The sequence below is a fragment of the Macaca nemestrina genome, chromosome 3 (genome assembly GCF_043159975.1).
Source record: "Macaca nemestrina isolate mMacNem1 chromosome 3, mMacNem.hap1, whole genome shotgun sequence".
NCBI lineage: Eukaryota > Metazoa > Chordata > Mammalia > Primates > Cercopithecidae > Macaca > Macaca nemestrina.
The window spans coordinates 150,330,621-150,357,045 of NC_092127.1; the positions used below are offsets into that span (position 1 = coordinate 150,330,621).

Here is a 26,425-nt window from a genome sequence, read left to right on the forward strand (position 1 = left end):
AAACAGTAAGGGTAGATTTGCATGTGTCAGTCTTACAAAAATATCAGTGTTGAGAAAAATTTCCAGCAAACGTCTACCAAGTTTTCAGGAATTTGCCTAAATATACTTTTTTTTCCCCTGACATTTTTAAAGTATTTTATCTAGTCTACATAAATAAATATTGTGTGCTTTCAAAATTCATCAGGGACTATATAAATCCCATGTATCAAAACATAAACTTGATTTCGAAATATGATTAATGTAGCTGAGAATATACTCTGCTCTTGGAACAAAAAAAAAAAAAACCACACAAGAGAATTGATATGATGGTCCATATGTTCTTTGGTAGTTACAGAAATGGAATAGAAAATGAAGATCAGATAAGTTTCAGCTTGTTGTTTGTTTTTTGTTTTGCACATTAGATGTAGCAATTGAAAAATCATATTCCCAGTGAAGATTTCAGAGGTGAAATTCTATTCACCACTTCATTCCTTTGGGAACCTCTTGTGTCTTCACTGCAACTAAAAACACTTCAGCTTTGCCTGAAGCATATTTTGTGGTTCTTAAAAATAAAATGAATTTAAGCAAATTCTGAATTTTTTCTTCTTCCCAACTATGTTGCTCATACTTAAATAAAACATACATCTTGGATTTTGGTCTTATGTTTTAAATTATGCATGTATTTTGGTCTTCAAGGAAATCTGAGCTGAATATCCATGCTTTCTTTTTTTTTTAAAAAAAGACAACAACAAAATGTATGGATAAGCCAAGTTCCCAAACTAATCAAGACACAAAGAGAATTATAATCTGCAAGCCAGTATATTTTTCTGCATAGGGTCCATGATCTTTTAATCCCACTTACCCATTGGACATCAATTTCAGTCTCCTGATAATTTAACCGGTAGAATGGCATTGTGGCTTAAATAACAAAGAAAATAATACTTCTACTAAAAAAATAATAATAGCAAAATTTATTAAGCACCTACTATATTCTAGGTTATTTATATATTAATTAAATTAATGCATCCAACAGACAAATGAAAAAATGCTCATTATCACTGGTCATTAGAGAAATGCAAATCAAAACTACAATGAGATACCATCTCACGCCAGTGAGAATGGTGATCATTAAAAAGTCAGGAAACAACAGATGCTGAGAGGATGTGGAGAAATACCTTTTACACTGTTGGTAGGAGTGTAAATTAGTTCAACCATTGTGGAAGACAGTGCGGTGATTCCTCAAGGACCTAGAACTAGAAATACCATTTGAGTCAGCAATCCCATTACTGGGTGTCTATACAAAGGATTGTAAATCATTCTACTATAAAGACACTTGCATACATATGTTTATTGGGGCACTATTCACAACAGCAAAGACTTGGAACTAACCCAAATGTCCATCAATGACAGACTGGATAAAGAAAATGTGGCACATATACACCATGGAATACTATGTAGTCATAGAAAAGGATGAGTTCCTGTCCTTTGCAGGGACATGGATGAAGCTGGAAACCATCATTCTCAGGAAACTATCACAAGAACAGAAAACCAAACACCGCATGTTCTCACTCATAAGTGGGAGTTGAACAATGAGAACACATGGACACAGGGAGGAAACATCACACACCCGGGCCTGTCGGGGGGTGGGAAACTAGGGGAGGGATAGCATAAGGAGAAATACCTAATGTAGGTGACAGGTTGATGAGTGCAGCTAACCACCATGGCACGTGTGTGCTATGTAACAAAACTGCACGTTCTGCACATGTACCCCAGAACTTAAAGTATAATAAAAAAAAATTAACACCAAAACCCTATGAAGACATTAGCATAATTATCCCCATTTTATGGATGAGGGAAGTTAGGAACAAAACGAATCAGTAATTTGTCCAAGTCACACACCTAGGAAGGGGCAAAGACATGAACTCAGATTCTGACATTCTGACCTCTGAGATCATTTCTTTAATACTATGCAATAGAACTGCTCTATTGACATAATTTGTGAGGAACTGCCTTCCTGAGATAGAATTAAGTAGCAACGATGATGCAGGACAGGCCAGCCCCCAAACTGTCGTTTATCTTGGGAGAGTTCTTGGCTTTGCTTGGGAAAGAATTCAAGAGCCAGCAGTATTTATTTATTTATTTATCTACCTATTTATTTATTTATTAATTTATTATTTTGCTTTTATTTTAGGTTCGGGGCACATGTGAAGGTTTATTACATAGGTAAACACATGTAATGGTTTTTTTGTACAGATTACTTCATCACCCAGGAATTAAGCCTAGCATTCAATAGCTACATTTTCTGCTCCTCTTCCTCCTCTCACCCTCCACCGTCAAGTAGGCACCAGTGTCTGTTGTTTCCTTCAGTGTATTCATAAATTATTATTATTTAGATCCAACTTATAAGTGAGAACATGTAGTATTTGGTTTTCTGTTCCTGCATTAATTTTATGATCACCTGCAGCTCCAGTTTTGTTCCACAAAAGACATGATCTCATTAATTTTTATGGCTGCATAGTATTCCATGGCATATATATACCACAGTTTCTTTATTTAGCCTGACATTAATGGCCATTTAGATTGATTCCATGTCCTTGCTATTGTGAATAGTGCTGTAATAAACATTCACATGAATGTGTCTTTATGGTAGAATGATTTATAGTCCTCTAGGTATATACCCAAAATGGGATTGCTGGATCGAATGGTAGTTCTTCTTTTAGCTCTCTGAGGAATCACCATACTGCTTTCTACAACAGTTGGACTAATTTATACTCCCACCAACAGTGTATAAGTGTTCCCTTTTCTCCTCAACTTTGCCAGTATCTGATATTTTTTTTAATAGCCATTTTGACTGGTGGAAGGTGGTATCTCATTGTTTTTGATTGACATTTTTCTAATGATAAGTTACATGGAGCTTTTTTTCATATGGTTCTTGGCCACATGTATGTCTTCTTTTAAAAAGTGTCTGTTCATGTTTTTTGCCCACTTTTTAATGGGTTTTATTTTGCTTGTAAATATGTTCAAGCTCCTTATGGATATGGTGGATATTAGACCTTTGTCAGATGCATAGTTTGCAAATATTTTCTCTCATTTTGTAGGTTTACTCTGTTGATAGTTTGTTTTGCTGTGCAGATAATTTTAAGTTTAATTAGATTCCACTTATGAATTTTTGCTTTTGTTGCAATAGCTTTTGGTATCTTCGTAATGAAATCATTGCAAGTTCCTATGTCCAGGATGATATTGCCTAGGTTATCTTCCAAGGTTTTTACAGTTTTGGGTTTTATATTTAAGTGTTTAATCCATCTTGAGTTGATTTTTTATATGGTGTGAGAAAGGGGGGCAGCTTCAGTCTTCTGCAGATGGCTAGCCAGTTACCCCAGCACCATTTATTAAACAGAGAGCATTTCCCTGTTGCTTATTTTTGTCAGGTTTGTCAAAGATCATATGGTTGTTGGTGCACAACCTTATATCTGGGCTCTTTATTCTTTTCCATTGGTCTATGTGCCTGTTTTTGTACCATTACCATGCTTTTTTGGTTACTGTAGCCTTGTAATATAGTTGGAAGTCTAGTAACATAATGCTTCCAGCTTTGTTCTATTTGCTTAGGATTGCCTTGACTCTTTAGGCTCTTTTTTTGGTTCCATAGGAATTTTAAAATAGTTTATTTTTTCTAGTTCTGTGAAGAAAGTAACTGATAGTTTGATAGGAATAGCATTAAATCAGTAAATTGCTTTGGGCAGTATGGTCATTTTAATGATATGATTCTTCCTCTCCATGAGCATAGAATTTTTTTGGTTTGTTTGTGTCTTCTAAGATTTAGTTACCAGTGTTTTGTAATTCTCATTGTAGAGATCTTTCAATTTCCTGGTTAGCTGTATTTCTAGGTATTTTATTCTTTTTGTGGCAATTGTGAATGGTATTGAGTTCCTTATTTGGTTCTTGGCTTGGTTGTTGTTGTTGTATTGGAATGCTAGTGCTAGTGATTTTTGTAGATTGATTTTGTATCCTGAAGCTTGTTGATGTTTATCAGCTGGCAGAGCTTTTGGGCTGAGACTATGACGTTTTGAATCATGTCATCTGCAAACAGAGATAGTTTGACTTCCTCTTTTTGCATTTGGATGCACTTTCTTCTTTTTGCCTAATTGCTCTGGCTAGGACTTCCAACACTATGTAGAATAGCAATGGTGGGAGAGAAGGCATCCTTGTCTTGTGCTGGCTTTCAAAGGGAATGTTTCCAACTTTTGCTTGTTCAGTATGTTGGCTGTGGGCTTGTCATAGATGCCTCCTTGTTTTGAGGTATGTTTTTTCAATACCTGGTTTGTTGACAGTTTTGAACAGGAAGGGGTATTGAATTTTATCAAAAGGCTTTTCTGTGCCTGTTGAGACAATCATGTGGTTTTTGTCCTTGTTTTTTTTTATGTGATTAATCACATTTATTGATTTTAAAATGTACATACAAGTAGTAACAGTAAAATAAACCAAGCTGAGGAAAGAATCCCAGAACTTAAAGACTGGATGTCTGAAGTAAGGCAGTGAGACAAAAATAAACAAATAAGAATAAAAAGATATGAATAAAGCCTCTAAGTATGGGGTTATGTAAAGAGGACAAATCTGAAATCATTGGCATCTCTGAAAGGGAGGAGGAGAAAGCAAACAACCTGGAAAACGTATTTCAGGATATGGTTCATGAAAACTTGCCCAACCTTGCTAGAGAGGCCAACCATCAAATTCAGGAAATACAGAGAACTCCGTCAAGACTCTATGCAAGAAAATCATCCCCAAGACACATAATCATCAGATTTTCCAAGGCCAAAATTAAATGAATAATTTTAAAGGCAGCTAAAGAGAGAAATGACAGGTCACCTACAAAGAAAACACCATCAGGCTAACCGCAGAGCTCTCAGCTGAAATCCTACAAGCCAGAAGAGTTTGGGGGCCTATATTCAACATTATTAAAGGAAAAAAATCTTAAACTAGGAATTTCATTTTCAGCCAACCTAAGCTTTCTAAGCAAAGGAGAAACAAGATCCTTTTAAGATAAGCAAATGTTGAGGGAATTTGTTACCCACCAGACCTGCCTTACAAGAGAACTTGAAAGCGTCACTAAATATAGAAAGGAAAGTTCATATGAGCTATTGTAAAAAGACACTTAAACACACAAACCAGTGTCACTATGAAGCAACCACTCCAGTAAGCCAACATAATAACCAGCTAACAACACAATGATGGGATCAAACCCACACATATCCATACTAACCTTGAATGTAAATGAACTAAATGCACCAGTTAAAAGACACAGAGTGGCAAGCTGGATTAAAAAGAAAGACTTAGTGGTATGCTGTTATCATGAGACCGATCTCACATGTAATGACACTCATAGGCTCAAAATAAAGGGATGAAGGAAAATCTACCAAGCAAACAGAAAACAGAAAAAATTAGGGGTTGCAATCCTAACTTCAGATAAAACAATTTCAAACCAACAAAGATCAAAAAAGACAAGGGCATTATGTAATAGTAAAGGGTTCAATTCAACAAGAAACCTGACTATCCTAAATATGTATGCACCCAACATAGGAGCACCCAGATTCATAAAACAAGTTGTTAGAGACCTACAAAGAGACACAGACTCCCACATAGTAATAATGGAAGACTATAACACTCCACTGACAGTATTAGACAGATCATCAAGACAGAAAATTAACAAAGATATTCAGTACCTGAACTCAACATTGGATCACATGGATCTGATAGACCTTTTCAGAACTCTCCACCAAAAAACAACAGAATACACATTCTTCTCATTGCCACATGCCACTTACTCTAAAACCGACCACATAATTGTACATAAAACAATCCTCAGCAAATGCAAAAGAATTACAATCATACCAAACACACGTTTTGAACCACATTCAAGTAAAAAATAGAAGTCAGGACTAAGAAGATTGCTTAAAACCATGCAATTTTGTGGACATTAAACAGCATGCCTCTGAGTGATTTTTAGGTAAATAATGAAATTAAGGCAGAAATCAAGAGGTTTTTCAAAACTAATAAGAACAAAGATGCAACATACCAGAATCTCTGGGACACAGTTAAGTCAGTGTTAAGAGGGAAATTTATAGGACTAAATGCCCATATCAAAAAGTTACATAGTCCTCAGATTAACAATATAACCTCGCAACTGAAAGAATTAGAGAAGCAAGAACAAATCAACCCCATAGCTAGCAGAAGAAAAGAAATAATAATAGAAGCTGAACTGAAGGAAATTGATTGGCAAAAACAAAACAAAACAAAACAAAAACATTCAAAAGTTCAATGTATCCAGGAGTTGGTTTTATGAAAGAAATAATAGGATAGGCCACTAGCTAGAATAATAAAGGAGAAAAGAGAGAAGATCCAAATAAACACAATTAGAAATGATGAAGAGAATGGTACCACTGACCTCATGGAAATAAAATTAGCAATCATAAACTACTGTGAACACCTCTATGCACACAGACTAGAAAACCTAGAATATATGGATAGATTCTTGGACATATACAGCCTCCCAAGACTGAACCAGGAAGAAATTGATTTCCTCAACAGACCAATAATGAGTTCTGAAGTTGAGTAAGTAATAAATAGCCTACCAACCAATAAAAATGTCCAGGACCTGATGAATTCACAGGCAGATTCTACTGGATGTACAAAGAAAAGCTTGTACCATTTCTACAGAAACTATTCCAAAAAACTGAAGAGAAGGGACTCCTCCCCAACTCTTTCTATGAAGCCACTGTAATCCTGATACCAAAACCTGGCAGAGACATAACAACAAAAAAAGAAAAAACTTCAGGCCAATATCCTTGATGAACATCAATGCAGAAACCATAAAAAATTAGCATACCAAATCCAGCAGCATATCAAAAAGCTAATCTATCATGATGAAGTAGGCTTCATCCCTGGGATGCAATGTTGGTTCAGCATAAGCAGGTTTATTGAGGTGGCCATGTATAGCAGAGTGGGTGCTCCTTGTGGAGGAATGCCAACCCATAGGCAGTGCACTCAGATCAGCAGGGTATGGGCTGTTCGTTAGCTGCATTTATATCCACTTTTAATTACATGCAAATTAAGGGTTGGGCTATTCATAAATATCTGGAGAAAGGAGTGGTTATTTCTGGATGTTGCCATGGTACTTGTGAACTGTCATGATGCTGGTAGGGGTGTCATATGCTGATAAGCATCAAAGGCAACTAAAGACAGCCTTTGGCATCATTGGCTGGTTCCAGCCAGTTTCTTGATTTCATCTTGTCAGGATCAGAACATAAATCCTGCTGTTCTCCTACCTTATTTTCTCACATTAGAGATTATATACTACTACTTAATGTTAAAGGGCTTGTAGAAGAGTGGAGGTCCATCTTCTGTAACTGCTTCCTGCTGATCTTATGAGTGTAGGCACTTGCTAACACTGGAGGAGTAGAAACTTGTCATCTGATGTAAGGAGGCCAAAGGCAGTATATCTCTTTTCCTGGGTCAGAAGGCAGGATGAATTGGAAGCCTTGTGACAACATTGTCGTTAAATGGAATTGTTGTAATCTGGAAGACACAAACTTATACTAAGAGGTAACAAGCAAGGGCCAAAAATACAACACTAGTCCAGGATTACATTTGCCAAGGTTTAGGGACTCTTGAATTCTCTTTAGTGCCTGACCTTTGTTGGTGGCCAGTGATTCTGGGGTTTGAGTCTAATTCCTTAGGGTTGTCTCAGGTAGGCAAAGCTACTCCAAGAAGCCACTACATTATTGCTGCCCTGCTTTCCACCAGAAATAATGCTATTGTTTGTTTATTTCTGGTATTATTGGGCCTCTCGGGGTTACAGACAGTGACCGTCAGAGGGGCAGTGGTGACCAACATACATTTTTGTTTTGATATACAAAACATTTTGTTTTTGTGTACAAGTTTTTGATATACAAAATAAAGCTACTCCTGAAAGAATAGCTGGTTCTCCAGGGAGTCAGGAGTAGTTAGTTGCAGGGTCGGATTTCTTTCCAATCATAACCACAGACAAAAGTGCACCCAGTTAGGGCACAAATTGAGGCCATATGTGGTGTAACGTCTATTCTCTATTTCCAAAATGGATCTATAGAGCTATTTTCCCCAAATTCCAATGAGAGTGGTCAAATAGCTCCTATTTTCCAGAAGGGGGAACAATTCCATCTTCCTAGATCAGGTGGTTGCTTTTTCCTTGCATGTATTGACCTTGGCGGTGGCATCATGTATGACTTCCTTACTTAGAAGTTGAATCCCATTTATCTTAGTGCAGCCTTGGTACTTGGAAACTAGGGTTGGAACAGAGCATTGTGGGGAAACTTCCATTCTTGTATCACTAACACAGCAATGGGTGCAAAAGATAGTGTCATTACATCACTGGAGGTACCAGTACCCAATCTCCCAGGTCCAGATAACAGTGGTGGAGGAAGTTAGGTAGAGTCTGTTACGTGGGGGAGAATTCCACCTAACAAGTGGTGGTCTGTGTACTAAGGCATCACGGTGGTTAATTAGGAGGTCCAGAGACATGGTTGTGAGATTTTCCAGATGTGCCAGAACGTGGAACTCTCTTATCCTGGGGATGTTGATGACAGATTCGGCAACCAAGAAGATTATTCTTTGATGCTATACTTTTTTGAAATATTTACTGTAGAGTCTTCTCCCACCCACACTGAAATCGGTTAACTGGGGGAGCAAACAGGATTATCAGAGGCAGCATGATGTCTGGCTGGACCTTAGAGTGGCCTCTGCACCCAACAAGGACAAAAGATGTGTTTCCTAGGAGGAAACAGTTGTTCAAAGCAGTGGGGAAGGAGTATTATGATCAAGAAGAAGAGAAAAATTGATATTCCTGTGCTTACCATAGCACCACATCTCTGTACCAAACTGAGCGTTGGTCCTTTACAAAGGTAATGGACCAAAGGAGAAGAGGTTGTTATATGAAAAAGATACTTGCACGCATATGCTTATCACAACACAATACACAATTACAAAGATGTGGAACCAACCTAAGTTCCACCAACTAATGAGTGGCTAAAGAAAATGTGGTATATATACAACCATAGACTATTACTCAGCCATTAAAAGGAACAAAATAATGTCTTCTGCAGCAAGTTGGATGGAGCTGAAGTCCATTATTCTAAGTGAAGTAACACAGAGGGAGAAAACCAAAAAACATATGTTCTCACTGATAAGTGAGAGTTAAACTATGAGTACCCAAAGACTACAGAGTGGTATTAATATAATACTCAGAAGGGGGAGAGTAGAAGAGGTGCTAGAGATTATAAAACTACACCGGTATACTGTACACTACTCAGGTGATGGGTGCCCTAAAATCTTAGAATTCACTACTATTTAATTCATCCATGTAACAAAAAAAAATGTGTATCCCAAAAGCTATTGAAATAATAATAATTAAAAAAAGAAAAAGGTTCCAGTTCATAAGGAATTTCTCTGAGGAGTCTGAAGTCACCTAGTAGTTGCTGTCATTCAGGGGATTTTGTGGGATTATTTATTACAATTTACAGGCATTATCATTGTCTATAATTGCCCTCTATCTACCCTATATCTTGCACTTCACTGATTTAAGTTCATATTCCAATGATAGGCAAAAGCTTTCCTTACTCCTTATACGAAAATTAATTCAAGATGGATTAGAGACTTAAATGTTAGACCTAATACCATAAAAATCCTAGAGGAAGGCCGGGCGCGGTGGCTCAAGCCTGTAATCCCAGCACTTTGGGAGGCCGAGGCGGGCGGATCACAAGGTCAGGAGATCGAGACCACAGTGAAACCCCGTCTCTACTAAAAATACAAAAAAAAAAATTAGCCGGGCGCGGTGGCGGGCGCCTGTAGTCCCAGCCACTCAGGAGGCTGAGGCAGGAGAATGGCGGGAACCCGGGAGGCGGAGCTTGCAGTGAGCCGAGATCGCGCCACTGCACTCCAGCCTGGGCAACAGCGTGAGACTCCGTCTCAAAAAAAAAAAAAAAAAAAAAAAAAATCCTAGAGGAAAACCTAGGTAGTACCATTCAGGACATAGGCATGGGCAAAGACTTCATGTCTAAAACACCAAAAGCAACGGCAGCAAAAGCCAAAATTGACAAATGGGATCTCATTAAACTAAAGAGCTTCTGCACAGCAAAAGAAACTACCATCAGAGTGAACAGGCAGCCTACAGAATGGGAGAAAATTTTTGCAATCTACTCATCTGACAAAGGGCTAATATCCAGAACCTACAAAGAACTCAAACAAATTTACAAGAAAAAAACAAACAACCCCATCAAAAAGTGGGCAAAGGATATGAACAGACATTTCTCAAAAGAAGACATTCATACAGCCAACAGACACATGAAAAAATATTCATCATCACTGGCCATCAGAGAACTGCAAATCAAAACCACAATGAGATACCATCTCACACCAGTTAGAATGGCGATCATTAAAAAGTCAGGAAACAGCAGGTGCTGGAGAGGATGTGGAGAAATAGGAACACTTTTACACTGTTGGTGGGATTGTAAACTAGTTCAACCATTATGGAAAACAGTATGGCGATTCCTCAAGGATCTAGAACTTGATGTACCATATGACCCAGCCATCCCATTACTGGGTATATACCCAAGATTATGAATTATGCTGCTATAAAGACACATGCACACGTATGTTTATTGCAGCACTATTCACAATAGCAAAGACTTGGAATCAACCCAAATGTCCATCAGTGACAGATTGGATTAAGAAAATGTGGCACATATACACCATGGAATACTATGCAGCCATCAAAAAGGATGAGTTTGTGTCCTTTGTAGGGACATGGATGCAGCTGGAAACCATCATTCTTAGCAAACTATCACAAGAACAGAAAACCAAACACTGCATGTTCTCACTCATAGGTGGGAACTGAACAATGAGATCACTTGGACTCAGGAAGGGGAACATCACACACTGGGGCCTATCATGGGGAGGAGGAAGGGAGGAGGGATTGCATTGGGAGTTATACCTGATGTAAATGACGAGTTGCAGCACAGCAACATGGCACAAGTATACATATGTAACAAACCTGAACGTTATGCACATGTACCCTACAACTCAAAGTATAATAATAATAAATAAATTTAAAAAAAAAAAGAAAGAAAAAGGTCAGGCACAGTGACTTAACGCCTGTAATCCCAGCACTTTGGGAGGCAAGGCGGGCTGATCACCAGGTCAGGAGATCGAGACCATCCTGGCTAACGTGAAATCCCATCTCTACTAAAAATACAAAAAATTTGCCGGGCGTGGAGGTGGGCGCCTGTAGTCCCAGCTACTCAGGAGGCTGAGGCAGGAGAATTACTTGAACCTGGGTGGCGGAGGTTGCAGTGAGCTGACATGGTGCCACTGCACTCCAGCCTGGGTGACAGAAGGAGACTTTCAAAAAAAAAAAAGAAAACAACTGTGACCAACAACTCTAGAAACAACTCTGACAAACAACTCTAGGAATGGGCTGACTGGCCTGATTAGGCTGATGGTGCCTACAGTAGACCACAAGACATTGACCAAGAACACAGTGATTAACTGCTCACCTGAGACTGCACATGACCATTTCACAAAAATGTTTTGATGATTTCTCTGAACTTCTCTTAAAACTGTAATAAAAATTACTTTACCCCAGTTCTATTCTATAGCTTTCCTTGTCTTACCTATCAGGAAAAATGAAGTTTAGACACATGGACAGATCTCAATCTTTGAATAAATAATTTGAATCCAACTATATTTTGTAAAGTGGTGAATTTTATATTGCTATCTTATGACTAGAATTCTGAGGTAAAAGCAAATGGGTCAGTGTTCCATCTTTCTGTTAAAAACTTAAAAACTCCTGATCCAGAGGCCCAACTTGGAGAGGTGGTTTTTGAATGCCACTTCACTGCCTCCTTTCAGTTTTTGGCTTCTCCAATAAAGCAAACTTTCCTTTAGTTAAAAAAAAAAAAAAAGTGGTGGGTGGCCTTCAGGGACTCACAAGTGTAGGTAACATTGTTTGTATCTGAAACCTGTGGGGGCTCATAAGAAACAGTTTTAATCCTGGATAGGTGTACTCAGCTGGTGATCCCCTGAAGCTTAATGACAGTGGGGATACTTAACAACACCTGATAGGGGCCCTTCCATTTTGGTTGTAATTCATCCTTGGGGGATCCTTCTTTACAAATTTTCAGCAAGACTAAGTCTCTTGGTTGAACGAGGGAGTTAATTCTTTCCCTTGTTGGAAAGGGCAATGCTTTATTTCCATATTCTTGAAGGGCCTTTTGAACTTGACCTAAATTCCACATAGGGGGCATAGTGAGGCTTGTCTGGCCCCTGTTTCCCATCATGAACTGAATTAGTTTTTCAGGTTTCTATAGCCAATTAAACATTTTAGTTCAGGTGAGAATGGAGGTTGCCCAACACTCATTAGCCCTTAAAACTTTTTTAAAGCAATCTAAGAATTAAAAAACAAAGGCCAAACATAAAGTTACACATCAAGAACAACAAGGAGTATAAAATCAAGTTATCCTGGAGGAAAACATTGCTTTTGTAGACCTCTAAGATAAAATATTTCAGCATAAGTTAATATCAAGAGTTAAAACTAGAGAAGAAAAAGTCACAGGAGCAGATGAAAAAGCTGGAGCATTATTGTGTTAGGCCTTCTCAAAGGGAGAAAGAATTGAAAACAGCAAGGCACAACAGTAGTTGAATATGAGATATGAATCTGAGAAGTTTTAAAAGGGACAGGCTATAGAATTAAAATAAAATTTTCTTCTAATTAAGAGCAAACCAATAACTTAAGAACAACTTGCTTTAACATGGGGGACCATTCTCTAGAAAGACAATTATAAACAATTCCTTTCTAATGATAGCCACCTAATTGCACACAAAATTCCTTCATAAATTTTCTTTCACAAACTTTATCATGACTTATACAGACTATCACATGCTTGTACTTTCTGACTTGTCCTACGCTATCTCTCTCAAATAATTGGAACTAGAACTTGAAGAAATAATTAGAATCCAACTGTATTTTGTACTCTAGAACAAGAATTCAACATACAAGACTTTTGTTTATTCCCTTCTTTACCAAAAATACATATTTTATCTATAACTTTATTTACAGTTCTCTTTCCTTCTTATTAGTTCCTTTCTACCTCATTTCATAAATAACCTTTTCAAGTTGGTAATTTGAATTAACCTTTGCATAGCTTTTGAATTAGACAAAGTTATTCTTTTTCTTGATAAAAAGACATCTTTTTTGGCACATATTATATAAACCAACGAAGCAAGAAATCCTGAACTCTGTACCAGATGTTAGCATTTTAAAGATGAGAATCATTTCACAATTTTTAGAAACTTACCTTCCCATATATTATGATAACACTTTCTTAATTGGAAATGACCCAGACATCCAATAAACATCCAAAATGATTTTAAGATTTTAAGTTATACAAAAAGTTCACTTACAAGCATTTATCTCATTACATTTACCTAATTTATTATTACTTTTTAATAGATTAGCAAAATTACTTGAAAAAATTGTGCTATTAGACAAATCTAGTCATCATTCAAAGTTGCTTCCTGATTAAACATTTTTAAAGTCTGAACATTCGGTGAACACCTAAGTAAGAATCTTACAGTTGAATACATGAGCATTTTGCTGATAACCCTGAAGATTTAGGTGTTTTTATTGAACCAACAATCTTAAATTAGTCTGATTTATCAAAATTTGAAAATTCTGAAGACATTTCTGTTTTTATCGGTAATTTTAAAGCCAGTTTTATTTACCAAATATTCACATGAATTTGAAAACATTTGGACTTAATTTATGAATATTCATTTGCTTATAAGCTAATTTGATAGCATGCTAGACACAACACATAACACATGTACATACACATAAACATATCTAAACGTGTATACACACAGAAAGACGGAACACTTACCCATTTGCTTTTACCTCAGAATTCTAGTGATAAGATAGCAGTATAAAATTCACCACTTTATAAAATACAGCTGGATTCGAATTATTTATTCAAAGATTGAGATCTGTCCATGTGGCTAAACTTCATTTTCCCTGATAGGTAAGCCAAGGGAAGCTATGGAATAGAACTTGGGTAAAGTAGTTTTTATTACAGTTTTGATTTTAAAAACCTCTTTTCTCCTTTTTAATGAGGGGAGAGAGGGAAGGGGTTGATAGCATTGTTCCATGAGTGCCCTTGGAGTCCTTGAGCTGCTGGAGAACTCACCTGGCAGTGGAGAAACTGAAGAAAGTGTTCAGGTGGCCACTTCCTGCTGCTGAATGTCTGCTGCTTCAGGGGGTTGTCCATCAAGTCAGGCGTCTGGGACCTCCAGAAAAATGGACTTGAGCAAGGCAGTGGTAGGGAGTGTAGGCTGGGGCTAATTGGATAACATGGAGGGGTGTCTCATGACCTTGGGGTGGAACGCTGAGCTGGAGAACTGGAGGGATCTCTCTTCAGAATCAAGGGACTGAGGACACTCTGTGGGAAGGGAAATGGACTTTCTAGGAGGCACAGCTAAGAGGGGGTTGGTTATCTAGCAAAACTGACACAACGTCTTCGTGCCTGGAAGTAACATGAGCCAGAAACATTCTACAACCACCCCTTAAGTCAGGATCCTGATAAAGGACCATAAAGGCCTTTACATACACGACCTCTCCCCATTTTGTTTCTTTTCTACAGAATAAATCTAATTGTAAAAATAGTTTATAACAAAGAACCATTTCTAGGCCAAATATTTTGTTTTCCGGTTTATACTAGACCTGAACAGTGTTGCAGTAGAAATGAGTTTCTTTTATTTTAAGCCTTCTAATTTGTTTGATCTAATTGCTAAAAGGGCACCCCAGCGGTGAGTCCTTCTGGATGCTCACCATTGTCCACATGTCTAACAGGGTTCTCTACCAGAAACAGAGGTTTATCTAAGTCTAGCAAAAGCTCTGTTATTTTCTCTTTTACATTCCCACCTGCTTTTTCTCAAGTCAGTACACAGTTGCTGCCAAGTCCTGCAAAGAGGGCATAGGTACAGGGTACAACAAAAGTAAACGATGAGATATGAGTGGGCATTGGAGTGATAACTGCATTCACCAGTAAACAGAATATGACAAAAGAGGTGGCTTTTCTTTTACTAAGCCAAGTATAAAAGGAAAGGTAAAAATAGAGTGACAGGGTTAAGAAACCCCTAGAGAGGGACTCTAACCCACACTCATAGAAGGGAAACAAAGGAATAAATGAACCCCCAGGGTAGGACTCTAATCTACAGTCTTAGAAGGACATGCCAATGCTGAAAACCCCAGAGCATCTGAGGGTAGCCAACAGTACTAAATGCTGAAAAACCTGCAGCACCTGCGTATTGGCCAGTGAGGGTCCCCTCATCATAGGCCAAAATCCCCAGAGCATCTAAGGGGTGTTCAGGAGTGAACCCCAGAGGCCACATTGGGGCTACAGAACAATGTGACTCTGATGTCACAAGGTCCTCTCACAAGAGGAGACCTCTCACAACCAAATGACCTGCCTTACACAATTGCCCAAATAAAGTTGGCAGGGAGTAGAAGCAGAAACTGTAAATGAAACATACGTTGCAGGGAGGAAAATAAAATGACCCGTGGAAAAATAAAATGGCATTAAAGTAAAAAGGAGCTAGAGAAGGGGCAATGATGATATAGTTGGTCAGATGGACTTCTTTCTAGGGCACCCAAACTATGGGGGACTTTAAATTGACCATTTAGCCGGAGACTTCATTTCCTGGTTTACCAGATGTCAAAGAAGGGGCAGAGGGAACAATTACCCATCCGCAGAAGCCAAAATGATGCTGACTGGTCTCTAACTTGAGACCCTGGTGAAGGTCTCCCTTAGGTTCCCAAGCTTGGGAGGGATTGACTGCTGCAAGGAGACCAACATGCGGACCATCAACTTGCTAGCCACAGTTGGTCCAAATGAAGTGTCAGCCCCTTGCCCATCAGCTCAGTCTGCTGCTGTCACCTGACAAGAAAGATGATGGATATGAAAACAGCCTTTGACTGGTTTTACAGCTCTGCAGTGTTAGTAGGTCTTTGGTGCTATGGCCTCTGTGCTACAGCTCTGCACCTTGGATTGTCACCTTGCTGTCTCTCTTGACTGTATCACCAGTCACCATCTCACTGCCTTGCCACCTCTCTTTACCATCTTCTTTCTATTTGCCATCTCACCACCTTGCCAACTCTTGCCATCTTCTGGGCACATTGGGCACCAGATGATACAGGGCAGGTAAGCTTCAAAATTTGGGCGTATCCTGGGATTATTCATGGCTTCACTCAGGAAAGAATTAAAGAGCAAGCTGATGGTGGAAAAAAGCAGGCTTATTGAAGTGGCAGTGTACAGCAGAGTAGCAGCTCATTGCACAGCATGGCTAACTCATAGGCAGTGCACCCAGAGTGGGAAGTTATGGGCTGTTGACTAGCTGTATTATACCCACTTTTAATTACATGCAAATTAAGGGGTGGGTTATTCAGAAATCTCTAGAAAAGACATGCCAACTTCTGGGTGTTGCTATGGCATTTGTAAACTATCATGGCACTGGTGGGACTGTCTTATGCTGATGAGCTGCAAGGGCAACCAGAGGTTGCATTTGGTGCCATTTGCTGGTTCTGGATGGTTTGTTTATTTGGTCCTATTGGGACCAGAAAATAAGTTCTGCCTGTCTCTGATCTCAAGGTTATGTATTGCTGAAAGTCAGATAAAGATATAAAGGAATCAAAATTGCCATTAATCCCATAAATATAACAGTCATAGCTACCAGACAGACCTCTCAGGTTGTCATAATTACAAGTCCTTCAGTTATTCTACTTCCCCAGCACCATTTTCCAGATGAGAAAGGTAGAGCTCAGAGATGTGAAAGCTCCTTCATCAGGATCACAGACTTGTAAATGTCAGAATCAGAATTTGAAAATAGATATCTTGACTTCTAAAATCTATGCTGCATTTAATAGGACCTAGTAGTTAAAAAAGAGGGAGTGTAGAGAGTAATTGAGTCAACATTGTGAGAAATGTTTGGAAGAAGGTGTACCTGTGGCTATGGCAGTAAAAGGAAAGGAGGTAGCTTGATAGTGCTGGGATCTTGGTGGAAAGGTGGAAATGACTTCAATAGGAGGAGAACACTACATTCCTTGTGAGACATAGACATTTTCAGCCATCTTAGCCCATTTATGGAGCCCAAGGGTAAGACTATTTCATCTAATCATGTATTCTTCCTCACACTCATCCGCATATTTTAAGAACAACACATTATCTCTGAAAGAGTATTTTTTACATCCTAAGTCGACAGATCTAGTTTGAGGTTCTGACTTTGCCAGATACAAGATGAACAGTGAGAGGAAAATCATCCTTTTTGAGCAATAAGAAGCATTAATCTCACGAATTTGTAAGTAGCATTTGATGGTGTTTGTGAAATAGCTTATAAAAGTGGTCAGTCGCTTCCTATATGTTAGGCTGTTATAACTGGTTACCTTTAATTTCCTTATATGTCTGAAGAATAAGTCACTTCCACTCAGTTACTGAAGTCTAGGGCTGTGACTGAGAATCTTGACAACTCCTATGACTCAGGCAAATGCCACACCTGTACACACACGGCCACGCAGCATTCATCAGGAATTGGAGTAAGCAGAGCTATAGTGTTTCAAAACGTCTCCTACTCCCCCCAAATTATTAAGTACTCCTTCTAGGGTGTCTCAACCTTTGCCAAACCAAATAATGAGGTCAGGTATAACTTTGAGATGCAGCATTTTAAAGCTCTAGGATTATATCTTTCCTTCTCTTTTTTTTCTAATGTTTAAAATGTATCGAATATAAAACTAATATTTTCGTGAATGAAAAATTGCCTGAAACCCACATGCTACTTGCATTAGTGTACTAATATATCTTAAAATATAAGCCATGTGGCCAAGTGTGGTGGCTCATGCCTGTAGTCCCAGCAGTTTGGGAGGCCGAGGCGGGAGGATCACTTGAGGCCAGGAGTTCAAGACCAGCCTGGCCAATATGGTGAACCTCCCAGTCTCTTCTAAAAATATAAATATTAGCTGGGCATGCTGGTGTGCGCTTGCAGTGCCAGATACTCGGGAGGCTGAGGTGGGAGAACCTCTTGAACCTGGGAGGTGGAGATTGCAGTAAGCCGAGATCACACCACTGCACTCCAGCCGGGGCGAGAGTGAGACTCCATATGAATGGGATGCTACAATAATTGTTTACTTTTTTTCGGTATATATTGGGGTGGAACGGGATTGGGATGTCAACCAGTGGCAGGATTTAATAAAGTTATTCCAAAACCCCACCAGCTTCAAGTAGTTACACAAAATGATAAGTTAACACATGCTAGTTAAATTAGATTATGAGGTAAAATGATGTAACTGTTTCAGTAGAATACATTTTATACTCTAAAAAAGAGAAACACAGAGAAACAAAATAAAACAACACAAAAAAGCTTTCATTCCTTTTACTCTTCCCAACACCAGGGTGAGTTTTTCAGGTCTTTTCTCCCGTTCATTTGTTCACTGAAACTTTAGTATTGCATACATTCTGAAAACTCTTGTGTTTCGATCTGTTTTTACTTCTGTAGCTCTTCCACTGGGGAATTCTACTTGCTTTTTGTTTAATTTAGCTGTTACATAAATATGTTGAAATGTTCCACTATTTTAGTTCCTACTGTGAAAATATTTTGTAAGCAGCAGTATTAAAACTCTTTTTCTCCCAGCTCTATAGATCATAGGAATTTGAAAGCAGCAAAGTAGTATAAGGCTTTATCCAGTACACCCCCTCATGACACCACTGAAGCCTAGAAAAGAAAATGGTTTGCCCACAGTTCACCTGGAGGTAGATGACCCTCAACTAGGATCCAACATTCATGACTCCTGTGCAAACTGGTGTTTAAATTGCAAAAAGAAATTTAGCTTTGTATGGTATTTCTAAAGCAAATTAAATGGATTTCACTGAAAAATGTTTTCCATCTCACAGTTCAAATCAAGTAGTACTTGTTAACTATGTGGTGTAATTCTGTTCTCACAAGAGCCAGATAGGGTAAGTGTTGTTATTATCTTCATTTACAGTGGGAGCTCTGAGGTATAGAAAGGCTAAGTAACTTGTTGAGTTACAAAGCTAGTGAGAGGTGGAGGGGAGGTGCATTGTTACCACCAGGCTCCAGTTCTGTGCCCTTAACCACTAGCCTTGTCACCATGTGCTGATTTCTTCACTCTGTAATACACTTACGATGTGCATGTAAGAATGGTATAATGGCAAAGTTTTCAGTTTTTTACCTCTGATTACTTGAAGTTTAACTTTTAAAGTTAAAAGTTTCTGCCTTCATTACACAGGTCTATCAAACTCTATTTCTATTGCCCAATTATTTCTATTCCTATTCACCATTTCACCTATCTGTGAAATTCTGAAATTACTATAGTGACATTTTCTAGTGCAAATATGTCTTACCATTCTTTGCCTCTACAAACACAAACCTTCAGCTATTGGATGAGTAAACAAATAAAATTTATCTTAATAGCTTTGCCTTAAGCCCTTTCTCAATTATTCAAAACAAACCAAAAATACCTCTTTGCCTCTAGGGGCAGTTTTGGCTTTCAACTATTAATTTTACCCTTTCTAAAAAAAAAAGGGGTGCTTTCTAGGATGAAAAACTGAAGTTTCTATTCGGGGTTGGGGCAGGGGCAGTGTTCCCTGTCCAACATTTTGATGTCATTTTTGGCTCAAGTTATATCCCGTACTGAATGAGTCACTATGGGAGGAAACTAAAGAATAGAAACTGGACTTTGCAGTTGAGAAGGAGAACTTATGACTGCCATGACAAATGACCTTAGTCCATGTAAAATAATCTGAATAGCGAAAGTTAATGCCCCAGTCCTCTAGTGCTGAGCTGAGGTGAATGTGTGGAGGGAAGCAGGATGGAGTTTGCTGATGTTAGCTAAGGACTTTGAAAAGAAATACTGGTCCCGTAGTCACACCTTCTGCCTAGCTCTCAAACCTCACTGATCTTTAGGAATTGGAGAAAGCAGATAATTTAGGAATTTATTTTATTTTATTTTTTGAGATTGAGTCTCGCTCTGTGGCCCAGGCTAGGAAGCAGTGATCTTGGCTTACTGCAACCTCCACTTCCCAGCTTCAAGTGATCCTCCTGCCTCAGCCACCCTAGTAGCTGGGTTACAAGGGTGCACTACCATGACCGGCTAATTTTTGTATTTCTAGTAGAGACGGGGTTTCTTTATGTTGGCAAGGCTGATCTCAAACTCCTGACCTCAAGTGATACACCCACCTTGGCCTCCCAAAGTGCTGGGATTACAGGAGTGAGCCACCGCGCCCAGCCAGGGATTTTTAAAATAAACATTAATTGTTCTTATTATTAAAGAAAACCAGACTTATTTCAGTGTTTTGAAACTATGAAAGTGTTTTAAAACTATGAAAATTACTTGTCACCCAAGACTCAGAGAAACTCATTGTAAACACTTTTCTGTTTCTGTTGTTTCACGTATTTAAATGCTTAAACACCTGTCTGAATGACTGAATGAAAAATGATCTGACACACGCATGCTACTTGAGTTAGTATGTTAAAGTATCTTAATATCATGTAATAAGTATTACGTATTTCTTCATTATATGAGTTCAACAAATTTGGGATCTTGTTATTTAGATACTTTTTTAGGATTTTTTTGTCAATCTGTAAATCAGAGTTTCATAATATACATGGATAGTTTATCATAGATTAATATTATTCAAAAGCATGTTTTTAATGCCTTCATCATATTTTCTTCTATGGCAATTAGTATCTTTTTTGTCATTCTCCCTCTATGCTTTCCTCTCTTTATTTTAAATTAGGAATAAGTATTGAAAATCTTTACTGAAAATCCTTATTTTCAATACTTATTCCTAATATAAAATAGAGAAACATACACAGACACAGAAATCATTGATTTTTTTTCCTTTTTTAATCAAATAAATAATACATAAATATTTTTGCTAATAATATTTTGTTAATTTCTTGTGCAATGGTGTGATCTCAGCTCACTGCAAACTCTGCTTCCTGGGTTCAAACGATTTCCTGCCTCAGCCTCCCGAGTAGCTAGGATTACAGATGTATGCCACTATGCTTGGCTAATTTTGTATTTTTGGTAGAGACAGGTTTTCACTATTTTGGCCAGGCTGGTCTCGAACTCCTGACCTCAGGTGATCCACCTGTCTCAGCCTCCCAACGTGATGGGATTACAGACGTGAGCCACCACACCTAGCCTAATAATCTTTTGTTAATTTCTTTAAAATTAATTTAAAATTCTGTGGCAAAGTACATTATTATGGAAACTTTATAAAATACATAAAGACAAAAGAAAAAGTATAATATGGTAACTTGATATCACTCTTAGCTTTTGATGTTTATATTTTCATAATTATTTCCCATTAAAATGTTACAATAGCATATTTCACTTAACTATAGAATATAACTCTTTTCAAGTCATTAATTTTTTCTAACAGCCTTTTTAATGTTTTTCTAATATTCTATTTTAAGAATATATTACTTTAATGACTGCATCTTATTGGATATATAGGTTTTTCTTAATGTCTTATTCTGTAATAAACATCTTTTGATACATGTTGCCAGATTTTGTTCCTGATACTATTGCAATTTATTAACTTCTTTCCCAAATCTGTTGTATCTACTATGTGTTAAGGCACTGTGCTGGCACAAGAAAAATAGGCACTAGCCTTATGGATATACAGTGTAGAACAGTGCTGCCCAATAGAACTTTCAGCAGTGATGGAGGTGTCTGCATTGTGCAATGCAAGTATTTTATTTTTCTAATGTAAATTTGAATTGAAATAGCCACATGTGGCTAGTGGCTACTGTCTTGAATATCATCGTGAATAATTTTCCTATTCATACTGTCAAATCTGTCAGCTTCCTTGACTACTGTATACTGTTAGTGCTCTCATGGGATCTGTATTAACATGTCCTTTCATATAGTATGTAAAGAGGAATACTTATTCTATTGCATGTTTTATAAATTCAGTACTGCTTTTTAAAAACTCAACATATTAGCTAGCCAGTTACCCTGAGTAAATGTGAGAACCCTAATATCTCGTATACTGATACATATTGATGCATGTGTTAATATAGATTGTAATATATTTGTTCCAAGCGAATAAGAGGCACTGTAAAATCAACAAATAGTCTAATTTTAAAATAATCACTCTATATTCTACTCAACATATCTTTCTGCTTTGATTTATATGGCTAAAAATAGTTTTAAAGAAACAGTTAACCTTCAGTTTAATTATCCATAAGTAAGACATTTAATTATTTTGCTTTAAAATTTTCTCATTTCACCTGTGTGAAAACCTATACTTAAATATACAGCTATATGTGGCAAACTTAAGTTCCACAATTGAAATAGAAAGAGTTTGAATTCATAATTTGTAGACAATGCAGAATCAATTGAGTGAAAACTTAGCACTAATCACACTTCTATGGATATATCTCTTTCTGTAACTAACTTTTAGAATTATAGTACTATTTTATATATTCTCTTAATAAACAAACAGTTAAAACAAATACTGGTGTTAGGGAAGCCAAAATAAAATACAAACAATAAAAGACAAGTCTAATTGTATTACAAATGAATAAGATAACCACACTAAAGAGAATAGACAACAACTAACTAAAATTGCTATGGTAAAACATTATCTTGACTGGATACTGTATGGTTAAACTAAAAAAAAAATTGTACATAACTGCTGTAATCATAAACGTTTTCATAGGAGTGTTGACTAGCAAAATGTGTATTTTGTACACACATATTTTCTGAAATGTTTATGTATATGCCATAATTGAACAAATAAGTAAACAAATTTTAGATGACGAGAGCCAGATTTCTGACTGTTGGAGAAAGAAGTGTATAAATAAGGAAAAGGGGAAGGGTTAAATGAATCCCGTGGTGTTATGTGGATTAGAATGAGAAGAATCAATATAAGTTCGTTTTTAGCATATGCTGATAGATAAAGAAATACAGTTAATCCCTCTTACTAACAATAGTGATGGGCCATAAAATCACTGAGCTAGCAAATACAACACCACTGCTCCTAAGAAAATACAGAGTTAGGTTCCCATGAGCCTCTGGTCACGTTTTCATCAATCAATCAATCAATCAATGCATAACCTTATTTTATGTGTGTTTCTAGTTAAAGACATCTTATTTAATACATACTGCTGACTCATTACCATTGAATTCACAGCCAACAGCACTATAATGTATGCCTAAAGGAAGCTTACCTAACATACATAGGTTCTCTGTAAAGCACACTACAGCCGCCTGTGCCTAAGAACACTAGCCAGTGCTTCAGTATTACACTCGGGGTCTGTTGTAAACAGCAAAGTCAGCAACACAAAGTACAGAAAAGCAAAAAAAATGTAGCACTGGATAGATCTCCAGTGGGACACGTATCTACAGTATGAGAACTGAAACGAGATGGCAAAGCATTGCCTTGTTCAACTTCAGCTGTGATCATGTGCATTGGTTGACTCAGATTTTTCACCCCTCTGCCCAGGTCTATGAATGACTTTGAAAATATCTTGAGAATTGATTTGATTTTGGGGTTACAAACAAATTTTAATGAATAGGTGAATTTGCAAATAAAATAGCAAATAATGGAAAATCAGCTCTGTGTGTGTGTGTGTGTGTGTGTGTGTTGTGTGTGTGTGTATTCATACTTATATAACCTAGCCATGGCTGGTAAGAGGTCAAAAGCAATGGCACTCCTTTAAAAATGATGATTCCTAGCACCTAGACTTTGGTCCTTAAACACCACTACCCAGAAAAGGAAATTAGAACTCCTTAGAGAAGTAGTTGATTTCAGGGTTAGTGCAAGAAAAATGCTAATTAAGTATTTAACACGTTGAGTTATTAGAAAGTTAGAAAGTGCTAAATGAGAAAAGAAAAAAGTGGTTTGTCACAAGAGCATAGGAGACAATCTGAAGGAGATCCTAATGAACAAAATGAGCAATAAATAATAATAGTACTGTATTTTAACGTCCAGAATAAAACAAAATGCTCATGAGTCTTTGCTGATATCAATAAATAATTCAATAAATAAATTGATAAGTGAAGGAAAAGAGATAACCCCTTTTCACAGTAGAATTTTAATTAATAAATGTAGAAGGAAATAAAGAAATAGAGAACTACCATTAGGCAAACACCATAGTAGTACATGTCACAGACAAAGTCTCCTATGGATACAAAAAATAATTGGGAGAACAGAATTTTGCATAGTCTCAAAGCATATTCCCAAGATACTTACCAACTACAAAAAGGAATCTGTGGGAAAACCTAGTTAACACCAACTTTATCAAATGATCCGGGTAAACATCATTTGGAAAAAGACATATTGATAAATATCATGAGCCCCTTGGTCTTGATGCACTAAGAAAGTCACAAAACCATTTTTTTTGTAGTATTCTTATCAAAAAAATGCATAACCTCATTCTAATTTGATAGATCATTAGACAAACATAAATTGAAGGACATTTTACAAAATAATATTCTTCAGAAGTATCTAGGTCATTAAAGAAAAGGGAAGACTGAGGAATTATTAGACTAAGTAGAAAACACAGCTAAATGCAATGTGAGATCCTGAATACAATCTTTGGGAACAGAAAAGGGCCATTAGTGGAAAAATTGGTGAATATCAAATAAAGTCTAAAGTTTAGTTAATAATATTGGATCACTGTTAATTTCCTGTACTTTTGTTATGTAAGTTGCTAATATTAGGGGAAATGAGTGAAGGATGTACCAGAATGCTTACTAATTTTGCAGCTTTTATCTATGTCTCAATTACTTCAAAATAAAATGTTTAAAATACTATTAAAATTCATTGAGTTCATTTTCCTTCTTTCATGTCTGATTTGAAATTAGTTTTATTATCTGGAGTAAGAGAAACTGAAATTCATAAATATCTAAGAATACTTTAAAACTAGTTTTGCTTACCTTAGATATACAATTTCTTTATCTTTTCTGGTTCCTCTCAAATAATACTTGCTCCAGTTATCTCAAGATGCAGGTGTTTTCTTGTTAGAAGTGGATTAATATCTAATTGCAAAGCCAGTCATCTTGGGAGTCACCTACCTTCTTGGATCCTCATGGGCCAAAAGATCTTTTTAATAGCAGCTCTACTGCTCTGTGGGCCTTTGTTCCACAATAACTTGGATTACCTCTTTCTGTATGCCTCTGTCACAGTCTGTCACTGCTTCATGTTCTTGGTATTTCTTAGTTCACATATGAAAAGAAGGAAATAAATTGGCTAACATCATCTTTTTTAAGTTGAACCAGTCCTCATTGAATGTCACAAGCAAACTTAATGGATTCCTTGTCCTTAGATTACAATGGTAAACTTGTCAATTCTGGCCCTTTTGGGACTTGGACACATAGTTCAAAGCCTGACCACCTAATGACTGCACTTAACAGGGGCAGTGGGTTAAGTAGCTGAGCATAGTATTGGCAGGCAATATGTTTGACCTATGTACAGTAGTGAAGAATAACAATTTGCCATCGCTTATATAATACTGTGGTAAATAATTTTACTTCTTTACAGTGTTAGTAATTTATATTTTTTTTCAGTGCTTTACAGACTAACAATGTATTCACTCATGTAACTTCATGTGGCACTTTATATTACAATGAAATGAAGTCTTACACTTTTAGGAAGTGGAAAATAGATATTAATACTGAGGTATATTGAGATTTTTTATGTGAGATATCTGTATTATTTGAATACATTGTGCACTGTGAAAGTACAAGAAATTTTTGTTCATTTAGCAGCCTGCTTTTCCCCCTCAGTCTTGAACATGCTCACCAGGTTGTCCTAATGATTAATTACTGAGGCGTCAACAACACAAAGAGTGATAGTTAACAGAATCGAAGTGTAAATCCTAGGAGGAGGCCTGTATCTTATTCAATCCAGTATCTCATTTTTAAATCAATATATCTATCTTCTGTAAGACCATTAAGGAAGACACATGCTCTTATTTTTGCTTTAGTGTAATCATCCTTGTAATAAATTCCTATTAGAATTTACCACTTAGGAAAATTTTTGTTGTTGATAAAAAATACATCTTTTAGTTGGAAATAAAATTAGACAATCTGTGTTTCTCATGATAGCTGTGAGAAAGCACAGGACTAGACTTCATTTTCAAGTATGGTAGTTATATGAACATATTTTTAAAAATATTCATTGTCTCCAGTTCATTAAATTGTTAAGTAAAAGCTGTATTAAACATTATGTAATACTTTATTTAGCCGTAATATATACAGGCTTATCTAACAGCATTTGTGCTTTTCTAAGTCTCTATTTCCATTTTCATGCAAGCCATCTCAAATCATTTTGGAAAGCTG

At 37.0% G+C, this 26,425-nt stretch overlaps 1 protein-coding gene and 1 long non-coding RNA gene across 13 annotated transcripts in view; one reads left to right on the forward strand and one right to left on the reverse strand.

The window, feature by feature from the left end:
• LOC105487680 (cytochrome c oxidase subunit 7B2) overlaps positions 1-26,425 on the forward strand; it is a 170,047-nt gene that overhangs the window by 33,543 nt on the left and 110,079 nt on the right. For 2 of the 12 annotated variants that reach the window (XM_071093646.1, XM_071093645.1), the window contains exon 1: positions 15,584-16,259. The exons of 9 other annotated variants lie outside the window; for them this stretch is intronic. The gene's annotated coding sequence lies outside the window, so the exon portion shown is untranslated. Of the gene's footprint in view, positions 1-15,583; positions 16,260-26,425 lie in introns of those variants that run through there. One more of the 12 variants, XM_011751205.3, reaches the window with a different exon arrangement.
• On the reverse strand, positions 1,060-15,402 carry LOC105487681 (uncharacterized). Its single transcript, XR_011621315.1, has 4 exons — positions 15,360-15,402; positions 14,981-15,019; positions 14,247-14,498; positions 1,060-1,232 (listed from the first exon to the last, which is right to left on the reverse strand). It is a non-coding gene; the product is annotated as an uncharacterized lncRNA (long non-coding RNA).